Genomic DNA, 12004 nt, shown 5'->3' with positions numbered 1-12004 from the left:
ATGCTCATGGGCAATAATAAAAAATATCAAATGTGATTTAACAACTTTACAGTGGTACTTAAAATTGTGAGCTCAAGTCACCTGAGTAAAAAACCTACTGCACAGTCTTAGCAAATGGTATTCTCAGATCTCTTGAATTCTGAACACTAGTCCAGTGGGTCTATTAGTAAGAAGGGAGACATAGGAAGACCCATTGAAAAAATCAGAGGGGCATAATTCTTCAATATTTGGTTCCTAATGGCTCCACTGATGGGAAAAGCTTACATCATGTTTATGAAGAATGTCTTGACTGTCTTGGACCAATAGGAAGCAGGGTTGGAGGATGCATATTCTGTTGTAAAATTGGCAAACAGAGAAATTACAGGAAAAAAAGATGTAGGAACCATATAGCATGACAACAATGCTTATGCAAAAACAACTTTTTCACATTTTCTAATTCAAAAATTTATTGAGGACTTATGTTTTAAGTGTAAAATAAATAATAGTTTGACTTCACAGACCTTTTAATTGAACAACAAGCATATGCATTATTTTAGTCATAATGAGAAAAGCTTACTGGTCATTAACGATTTTTTGCTTACTGTATATTTATTCATTTACTAATCTTTCAGATTTGGCATAATAGAACCCACATTTCTTCATGATAATTAAAATTTTAATAATTTATTTTAGCCAAGTGAAACTTAGTGAAAATAAATATATTTGATATTTTTCTGGAGGAGGAAAAGAATATCTTCAGAAAGCCAGGAGTACTTTTCAAGAAAGAGAGTTTATTACTTTAAAGAATAATGGTCAAAAATACAGTTTTGTACATGGTTTAGAGAAAGATCCACATTTTTTTTTTGGTTTATCTATTTCTCTGCTAGTGTTATTGCTGTTTTATATTTTCTAGGCATGAAAGTCCAAACAAGAAAATCTTTGTTCATAACCTTGCTTTCTCTGTATAGCCTATTTTAGGACTCCATTGTCAAATTAAACTAGCTGATGATTACACTGGTAATGGTAGATAACTGTGATTTTGGTCCTGATTATAGTATCTTGTTTTACTGATATACAAAATTTGTTTTCTTGGTGAATTATTTGTGCTATATTCCTGTGAAGTATCTTGCTTTGTGCTAGAATAATCTGAAGGTATGACCAATGGTTCTGACAGCATGGTCCTGTAATATAATTTAATTTATTCCTAGGCTTTTATTGCAGTCAGATGTTTTCATATGAACATTTTGAGTTCTTCCATTTTTTCATTGACATAACTCAAGTTCTGCAATACTATTCCCACTTTTCTTGGTGGTTTTTTTCTCATTTCAGTTTCTTATTTACAATATGGCATTGGAACCCTTTTGTTAATGTCCATCTACCAAAAAAAATTCATGAATGACATTCTTTGGGACTTATACTCTATTATCTTTATCTTTATTCAGCATGGGGTGTGTGTGTGTGTGCACGCGTATCTTAATTATTACTAAAAAATGTGAGATAGTGTCATTATTTTACTAAATTTCAGATAAACCCTTAAAAAAATACATGTGGCAGCTTCTGATTTGTGCAACTGTGAACTAGAATTATTCAACTTTCACTATATAATTACTACCTCTGAGAATAGAGAAGAAGCAAAACTAATATATTCACATCTCTAATGAATATTAAATATTATGCTCTGATGGTGTAACATGAATCTTCTCATAACAGACTTTGTTTCTATCACTGGCAGATGTTTGTGTTTACTTAGATGCAGTTTATAATGGTATGTTGTGGTGCAGTCCAAAACTCATTTCTTTGTTATTTTATCATAAACTATAATGTGGTCTTGCATATATATTTTTTAAAAATTAATCTTCTTAAATCTGGTGGCCTATTATGTTTCTTTTTTTTTTTCTGTCACCTTTAGATACACAGTAATATCGTTTGACAAAAGAAGGTGTTATATTCAAATGTTCATTTAATGCAAGAATCTCCTGTCTACATACCCTTTCATAGAAATAAAATTCAATGTTGTAAAGGGTGGTCCATCCAAATCATAAGCCAGCTCAAATGGTGAGGGTGTTTTATTTTGTTTTTATTTTCTTTCATACTAAAATATTTTGATTACTCCAATTAGTCCTTCTATGTTACCCTGTCTACTTCTTTACATCTTGGTAATTCCTTATTTTGTTTTGCTTTTTTTTTAATTATTTTTAAAATTTTAAGTTCTGAGGTAAATATGCAGGAGTGCAGGACGTGCAGGTTTGTTACAAAGGTAAACACGTGCCATGGTGGTTTGCTTCACCTATCGATCATGGTGGTTTGCTTCACCTAAGTAAGCCCAGCATGCATTAGTTATTTTTCCTGATGCTCTCCCTCCCATCATCCCCCATCCCCCAGCAACAGGTCCCAGTGTGTGTTGTTCCCCTCACTGTGTCCATGTGCTCTCATCATTTAGCTCCCACCCCTAAGTGAGACCACGTGGTGTTTGGTTTTCTGTTCTTATGTTAGTTTGCCGGAGATAATGGCTTTCACCTCCATCCATGTCCCCCCAAGGGACATGATCTCATTTCTTTTCATGGCTGCATAGTATCCCATGGTGTATATGTACCACATTTTCTTTATCCAGTCTATCATTGATGGGCATTTGCATTGATTCCATATCTTTACTATTGTGAATAATGCTGCATTGAACATACATATGCACATGCATGAATATTTATGATAGAATTATTTATATTCCTTTGGGTATATACCCAGTAATGGGATTGCTAGGCCAAATGGTATTTCTGGTTGTATGTCTTTGAGGAATTGTCACACCACCTTCAACAATGGTTGAACTAATTTTCATTCCCAAAAACAATGTAAAAGTGTTCCCTTTTCTCTGCAGCCTCACCATATCTGTTGTTTCTTGACCTTTTGATAATTGCCATTCTGATTGGCATGAGATGGTATCTCATTGTGATTTTGATTTGCATTCCTCTAATAATCAGTGATGTTGAGCTTTTTTTTCATATATTTGTTGGCTGAATAAGTGTCTTCTTTTGAGAAGTGTCTGTTCATGTCCTTTGCTCACTTTCTAGTGGGGTTTTTTGTTTCTTTCTTGTAAATTTGTTTAAGTTCCTTGTAGGCTCTGGATATTAGACCTTTGTCAGATGAATAGGTTGTAAAAATTTTCTGCCATTCTATAGGTTGTTGGTTTCTTCTGATGATAGTTTATTTTGCTGTGCAGAAGTTCTTTAGTTTAATTAGATCCAGTTTGTCAATTTTTGCTTTTGTTGCAACTGTTTTTGCCACTTTTGTCATAAAATCTTTACTCATCCCTATGTCCTGAATGGTATTGTCTAGATTTTCTTCTAGGGTTTTTATAGTTTTTGGTTTTGTATTTAGGTTTTTAACCCATCTTGAGTTGATTTTTGTATAAGGTATAAGTAAGGGGTCTAGATTCAATTTTCTGCATATGTCTAGCATGTTCTCCCAACACCATTTATTAAATAGGGAATTCTTTCCTCATTGCTTGTTTTTGTTAGGTGTGTCAAAGATCAGATGGTTGTACATGTGCAGTCTTATTTCTAAGTTCTCTATTCTGTTCCATTGGTCTATGTGCTTGTTTTTGTACCAGTACTATGCTGTTTTGGTTACTGTAGCCTTGTAGTATAGTTTGAAGTCATGTACCATGATGCCTCCAGCTTTGTTCTTCTGGCTTAGAATTGTTCTGGATTTATGAGCTCTTTTTCATTTCCATATAAATTTTAAAATAGTTTTTTCTAATTCTATGAAAAATGTCAATGGTAGTTTGATGGAAATAGCATTGAATCCATCAATTTCTTTGTGCAGTATGGCCATTTTCATGATATTGATTCTTCCTATCCAGGAGCATGGAATGTTTTTCCATTTGTTTGCATTCTCTCTGATTTCCTTGAGCAGTGCTTTGTATTTCTTCTTGAAGAGTTCCTTCACTTTCCCTGTTAGTTGTATTCCTAGGTATTTTATTCCCTTTGTAGCAATTGGGAAAGGTGTTGATTTATGATTTCACTGTCTGCTTGTCTGTTGTTGGTGTATAGGAATGCTTGTGATTTTTGCACACTGATTTTGTATTCTGAGGCTTTGCTGAAGTTGCTTATCAGCTTAAGAAGCTTTTGGTATGAGACAATAGGGTTTTCTAGATATAGGATCATGTTGTCTGCAAACAGAGACAGTTTGACATCCTCTCTTTCTATTTGAATACGCTTTATTTATTTATCTTGCCTGATTGCCCTGGCCAGTACTTCCAATGCTTGATTGAATAGGAATGGTGAGAAAGGGCATCCTTCTCGTGTGCTGATTTTCAAGGGGAATACTTCCATCTTTTGCCCATTCAGTAAGATATTGGCTGTCATTATTATTTTGAGACATGTTCCTTTAATTCCTAGATTATTGGGAGTTTTTAACATGAAGGGATGTTGATTTTTATTGAAGGCCTTTTTCTGTGTCTATTGAGATAATCATGTGGTTTTTTTTCTTTAGTTCTGTTTATGTGATGAATTACATTTATTGGTTTGTATATATTGAAACAGTCTAGCATCCTGAGGATGGAGCAGAATTGATTGTGGTGGATAAGCTTTTTGATGTGCTGCTGGATTTGGTTTACCAGTATTTTATTGAGGATTTTTGCATCATTGTTCATTGGGGATATTGGCCTGAAGTTTTCTTATTTTGTTGTAGCTCTGCCAGGTTTTTGTATCGAAATGATGCTGTCCTCATCAAATGAAGAGGAGTCCCTCCTTTTCAGCTGTTTGGAATAGTTTAAGAAGAAATGGAACTAGCTCTTCTTTGCACCTCTTGTAGAATTTAGCTGTAAATCCATCTGCCCCGATAGGCTATTTATTACTGCCTCAATTTCAGAACTCATTATTTGTCTATTCAGGGATTCATCTTCCTGGTTCAGTCTTGGGAGGGTTTATGTATCCAGGAATTTACCCCTTTCTTCTAGATTTTGTAGTTTATTTTCATAGAGAAGTTTATAGTATTCTCTGATGGTTGCTTTTATTTCTGTGGGGTCAGTGGTAATACCCCCTTTATCAGTTTTTAATCATGCCTATTTGATTCTTCTCTCTTTTTAATTCACTAATCTAGCTAGTGGTCTATCTATTTTATTAATTTTTTCAAAAAAAAAAAAACAGCTCTATCATGTCTCTGTCTCTTTCAGTTCTGCTCTGATCTTGGTTATTTCTTGTCTTCTGCTGGCTTTGGGGTTTGTTTGTTCTTGGTTCTCTAGTTATTTTAGTTGCCATGTTAAGGTATCGATTTGAGATCTATCTTTTTGATGTGGTTATTTAGTGCTAGAAATTTCCCTCTGAACACTGCTTTGGCTGTGTTCCAGAGAGTCTGGCATGTTGTCTCTTTGTTCTCATTAGTTTCAAAGAACTTCTTGATTTCTGCCTAAATTGCATCATTCATCTTGGAGTCTTTTAGAAGCAGGCTGTTCAATTTCCATGTAGTTGTGTGGTTTTGAGTGAGTTACTTTATCTTGAGTTCGAATTTAATTGCTTTGTGGTCTGAGAGATTGTTCATTATGATTTCAGTTATTTTGCATTTGCTGAAGAATGTTTCCTTCCAGTTACATGATCAATTTTAGATTAATTGTCATGTGGTGCCAAGAAGAATGTATATTCTGTTGGTTTTTGGTGAAGAGTTCTGTAGATGTCTATCATGTCCACTTGATCCAGAACTGAGTTCAAGTCGTGAATATCTTTGTTAATTTTCTGTCTCAGTTATCTGTCTCATATTGACAGTGGGCTGTTGAAGTCTCCCACCATTATTGTGTGAGAGTCTAAGTCTCAAAGTTTGTTATTACCCACTTACATCTTTAAGAACTTGTTTTATGAATCTGGGTGCTCCTGTACTGCATGTATATATATTTAGGATAGTTAGTTCTTCTTATTGAATTGAACCCTTTATCATTATGCAATGCCCTTCTTTGTCTTTTTTGATCTTTGTTGGTTTAAAGTCTGTTTTGTCAGAAACTTGGATTGTTACTCCTGCTTTCCATTTGCTTGGTAAATTTTCCTTCATCTCTTTATTTTGAGCCTATGTGTGTCTTTGCGTGTGAGATGGGTCTCTTGAATACAATCTACTAATGAGTCTTGGCTCTATTAAGCTTGCCATTCTGTATCTTTTGATTGTGGCATTTAGCTCATTTACGTTTAAGGTTAATATTGTTATATGTGAATTTGGTCCTGTCATCACGATGATCATTCATTATTTTGCAGACTTGTTAATTAGTTGCTTCATAGTATCATTGGTCTGTGTATTTCAGTGTGCTTTTTTAATGGTTGGTAACATTTTTTCCTTTCCATATTCAGTGCTTCTATCAGGAGCTGTTGGATAGTGATGAATTCAGCATTTGCTTGCCCAAAAAGGATTTTATTTCTCCTTTGCTTGTGAGGCTTACTTTGTTTGGATACACAATTCTAGCTTGGAAATTCTTTTCTTTAAGAATGTTGAATATCGGCCCCCCGATCTCTTCTGGCTTGGAGGGTTTCCACTGAAAGTTCTGTGTTAGTTTGATAGGCTTCCCTTTGTGGGTGCCGTGGTCTTTCTTTCTGGCTGCCCTTTACATATTTGTCGTCATTTTGACCTTGGAAAATCTGATGATTATGTGTCTTGGGGTTGTTCTTCTCATTGAGTATCTTACTGGGATTCTCTGGATTTTCTGAATCAGAATGCTAGCCTATCTTACTAGGTTGGAGAAATTCTCGACGATATTCTGAAGTATGGTTTCCAATTTGATTCCATTGTCCCTGTCTCTTTCAGGTACCCCAGTTAGTCTATAGGTTTGGTCTTTTTACATAATCCAGTCGTTCTTGAATGTTTTGTTCATTCCTTTTCATTCTTATTTTTCTAATCTTGTCTACCTGTCTTATTTCAGCAAGAGAATCTTCAAGCTCTGAGATTCTCTCCTCTGCTTGGTTTATTTGGCTATTGATACTTCTGGTCGCATTGTGAAGTTCTTGTGTTGTGTTTTTCAGCTCCATCAGATCATTTGTGTTCCTCTCTAAACTGGTTATTCTGGTAAGCAGATTTTGTAATGTTTTATCATGGTTCTTAGCTTCTCTGCATTGTATTAGAACAGACTCCTTTAGTTCAACAAAGTTTGTTATTACCCACTTTCTGAAGCCTACTTCTGTCAATTCATCCATCTCAGCCTCAGCCCAGTTCCATTCCCTTGCTGGAGAAGTGTTGTGATCACTTGAAAGAGAAGAGGCACTCTGGTGTTTTGACTTTTCAGTGTTTTTGTGTTGATTTTATTCTCATCTTTGTGGGTTTATTTACCTCTGATTTTTGAGGCTACTTACCTTTGAATGAGGTTTTTGTAGGGTCTCCTTTTGTTGATGTTGTTGTTGTTGTTTTCTGTTTGCCTGATTTTCTTTTAACAGTCAGACCCCTCTTCTGCAGGGCTGTTGTGGTTTGCTGGGGTTCCATTCCAGACCCTATTCACCTGGGTCCCTCCCACACCAGAAAGTATCATCAGTGGAGGCTGCAGAACAGCAAAGATGGTTACCTGCTCCTTACTCTGGGAGCTCTGTCCCAGAGGGGCACCTACCTGATGCTGGCCAGAACTCCCCTGTGTGAGGCGTCTGGCACCTCCTGTTGGGAGGTCTCACCCAGTCAGGAAGCACAGGATCAGGGACCCACTTAGAGAAGCAAACTGGCTGCTCCTTGGCAGAGCAGGTGTGCTGCACTGGAGGGAATTCCACTCATCTGGACTGTCCAGATTTCACAGAACCAGCAGGCGGGAAAGACTAAGTCCACTGAACCAGAGACCCTGGCCACCCCTCTCCCCAGTGGCTCCATCCTGAGGGATCAGAGTTCTGCCCATATCAGTCATCTTAGGCCATCTCCAGCATGCTGCCACTGGCTGCAACATGAGTGTCTGCCAAGAGTCTGCATAGTTCTGTGCTGGGGACCAAAGGCCCTGATGAGAAGACCTCATGAGGAAATCTCCTGATCCGCAGGCTGCACAGATCCTTGGGAAAACTGTGATTTCCCTAGGGTGGTAGCACACTCACTCACTGCTCCCTTGGCTTGGGGTGGGAGTTCTCCTTACCCCATGTGGCTCCTGGTTGGGCTGTCTGTCCACCCTATTTTTTCTTGCTCTCTGTGGGTCGCACCAACTGCCTAGCCAGTTCCAGTGAGACAAACTGGATACCTCAGCTGAAGATGCAGGGTTCACTTGCTGTATTTGTTCTTCTCAGTGGGAGCTGTAGACTGGAGCCGCTTCTCATCAGCCATATTGGCCCCTCCCTCCCAATAGTTCCTCTTTTAATAAGCCTGGTTTGTAAACGCCCCTCTTAAACTTTATACACTTTTGACAATACAAGTGAAACAAGCAAACGAAAATGCTACTTAATTTTGTAAAATAAAAGTAATAATAAAAAAAAGTTAATCCTTGCAACGTTCTTTTTTATTTAATAAAATTAACCTTTAATTTTGGAATAGTTTCAAATTTAGGGAGAAACCTTGAAGTGCACGGATAATTCCTGTGACCAGCACTTAAATCCTGCTTTAATTAATATTTTCCATTGGTATGGTACGTTTGTCACAATTAATGGACCAAGACTGACAAATTATCAACTAAAGTCCGTATTTCATTCCGATTTTTTTTTTTTTGGTGTTATAGGTAAAATAATTGTCCTTATATTAGTCTTCTTAGATTTCTAAAATTACCACAGGTTAGGTGGACTGAGTGGCTTAAACAACAAGTGTTCATTTACTCACAGTTCTGGAATTTAGAAGTCCATGATGGCAGCATCCACAGATTCAGTAGTTGGTGAGGCCTCTCAGCTAGGTTTAAAGATAGCCACCTCCTTGCTGAGTCCTCACATGGCCTTTTCTAGGTGCATGCATATTGGGAAAGAGAGAGCAAAAGTGAGATCTTCGATATCTCTTCTTATATGGCACTAATCTTATCAGATCAGGCTCCACCCTTATTACCTCATGTAACTTCAGGTACTTCCTCAGAGGCCCCATCTTCCAACCATGCAAGGTAAGGCTTCAATATGTGAAAATTGGAGGGCACAAATATTCAATTCTGAATTCTCTGGTGAGCCCAGTATAATCACAAAGTCTCTTAAATGTGGAAGAGGAAGGCAGATAAAAGGGTTAGAATGATGCAATGTGAGAATTCGACTTACTGTTTCTGGCTTGGAAGATAGAAGGAGAGTCAAAAACCATGGGGAGCTGACAATCTCTAAAACCTAGAAAGGTCAATAAAAAAAGATTATTCCCTAGAGTCTCTAGAAAAGAATGCAGCTTTGCCAAAATCGTAATTTTTGTTCAGTTTGATTAATTTTGGACTTATGGATAACAGAATTATAAGAAAACAAATTAATGCTTTCTTAAGACACTAAATTAATGGTTCTTACAGCAGCCATGGGAATAAAGTACTTAGTTTTTAACCTAAAGGCCTTTTTCTCTTCCAGGACACATTATATTTAGTTGTCATGTCTCCCAACTTTTCTTCCACTTTTCTTTTTGTTCACAAAGGTCAGAACTTCTTTCCATTTTCTCTCATAGGCCTTCTTACTAATACTTATCTATCATGTCTAATCCCATCTTGGTGCCTGATTTGTGGAAGACATGAGCTAATCCAGCTATCCACCCTACTTTAAAACATCCTTCTTCTCTCCCCACAGATAGTCAATAGCTAAGGACTAACTTATGGCAGGCTGTCTTGTTTTAAGTGGTTATATTTATGTTCCAGATTCCAACTGAGAACACATGCTTACTTACAAACTTCTCCTTGTAAGGAGGGAACATCTTTCCTTACAAATAAAGTATGCTCTATCATACATCCTTTATTTTCATTCTTCTGAGAGTACTCCCTCAATAAATCATAGGTACCTGAAACCCTGTCTTCAAGATCCCACAGCTAGTAAATCTTATCTAAGTCAAGGCCCAGCCATGTTTTAGTGAGTAAAATAACATATCTCGGCTCTCAAGGATCTCAGAGTATACTGCAGAAGAAAATATAAAGAGATCATTTTAAGATATAAATTTAAAATCCTGGTAAACCTGAACATAATTGTTTGGTTTCTAGTGTACTTGGTAAGTGCTGCTGAAGGACAGTGGAACTGTTTCAGGGAGACACATTTCAAAAGAGAGAAGAGTACACTGCAAAGAGTGTCAAATAAAAGAAAAAGAGAACATTTGGGGAGCGATAGAAGTTTTTGTAATTGTTGAGTAGAGTTTAAAAGCCCATGCAAACATCCAGAAAAAAATAAGAAGATGGCAACAAATAGTCTTGACCTGAAACATTGACTAGGCCAATTCTAGTGAGAGAACGTTTGCTATCTGATGCATAAGAAGAAAATGACATTGAGAGATAGATTTATATTTGCTCAACGCACTATACTTTTCATACTTTTCAGATATTTTAACAATTTACTCAGTAAATTTAGTCATTGATAAATGGCTAGTGTATGAGAAGAAAATGACATTGAGAGATACTGTTATATTTGCTCAATGCACTGTACTTTTCATACTTACTAGATATTTTAACAATTTACTTAATAAATTTAGCCATTGATACTTGTTAGATGCAAGTTTGATTTTATTTGGCCAGAAGTTTAAGACTTTCCAGATATTGGATACCTTCATGTTACCAAAAAATGACCCAAGTGCTGACCACTGAGTCATGGTGACTGTCAAGAGCCCCCTCCTATTGCCTTTAGTTAAAAAAAAATCTTTACAGTATATCTTTAGCTTACTAATGATATTTTAGAAATATTTTTCAATGGACAGTAACTCTATGTTTTGAAGATTTATTCTAAATACATATCCAATGCTATTAGTCAATGAAAATGATCATTGGAGCTTAATATCTACAACTCAATTTTTATCATGTGAACATCAAACTGAATTTAAAATAAAGGCAAAAGTAAATATTTGCTCATAAATCAATTCTTATGATGACATAAAAGCTTTATATTTATCTTAATGTTAGCATTCTAAAATCTGATCACAAGCTAATAATGAATAATGTCAAATTATTGGCAAAGAATAGCTACTTTTTTCATGGAATACAAAATTTGTTTATTAATTCATTTGAGTTAATAGTGTATATAGATTCTGGTAGTTTAAGTGTTAAATGTTTCAATACAACTAACGTGAATTAAGCACATACTCTAGATTGAATTATGGGTGAAATAATGACAAATAAGACAGAGTTTCTATAATTCAAGGCATAAATAATATTGAAAAGAAAGGCAAAAAAGTTTTTAGGGAAAATTGTGAAGTGTTGCAATAGAGCTAAAGAAAAATTGTGTTATTAATAACAGGAAAGATATAAATTAATTCCAGTGTAAAAGAGTAAAACATCCTAGCCTATCCCCAGAATAATACACAAAGTCCCTTTTTTTGCCTTTAGATAATGTTATTATTTTTTCTAAAATTTTTTATACTCCCTCTTTAATATCCTGTCACTTAAATTCTGATACACACACACACATCTGCACACACACGCATGCACGCACACACACGCACACTCCATTTTGAGAGCTCAATGTTGATTTTTGCTCTTGGCACATATAAAGTTAACTCTTACGAACAATTTTATGTCAGATGTTAAGGAGAAGAGTGAGGATAAACAAAATATTTGATAGAAACATATCAATATCAAAGTTTTAAGAAGTCATAATCCTCATTTCTGCAGCTGGTCACATGTTTGTAGCTATTTTTATAACTACTTTTTTCCCACTACCCATTCCATATTTCCATTGGCTTCAACAAGCATCTGAGCTTGTTGTAATTCTTTTTTTTTTTTTTTTTTTTTTTTTTTTTTTTTAAAAACTGAAAAAGACCTTTAATTAAATGCTGTGTACCTGGAAATTTTGGACTAAGTTTAATACAAGTTAAAAAAAAGTAAACTACTGTATATTTGTTACAAAAAGGATCAATGACAATTACCCATTTGGAAAATGATAAATACTTCATGCTTCTTGAAATTAACTTGATTATAACATATATTCATTTGAAAGAAAAAGATAACATTTTAAAGGGG

Source organism: Mandrillus leucophaeus, unplaced genomic scaffold, assembly GCF_000951045.1.
Source record: "Mandrillus leucophaeus isolate KB7577 unplaced genomic scaffold, Mleu.le_1.0 Scaffold685, whole genome shotgun sequence".
NCBI lineage: Eukaryota > Metazoa > Chordata > Mammalia > Primates > Cercopithecidae > Mandrillus > Mandrillus leucophaeus.
The sequence above is the reverse complement of the archived record's forward strand: the minus strand, read 5'-3'. Positions refer to the sequence as shown.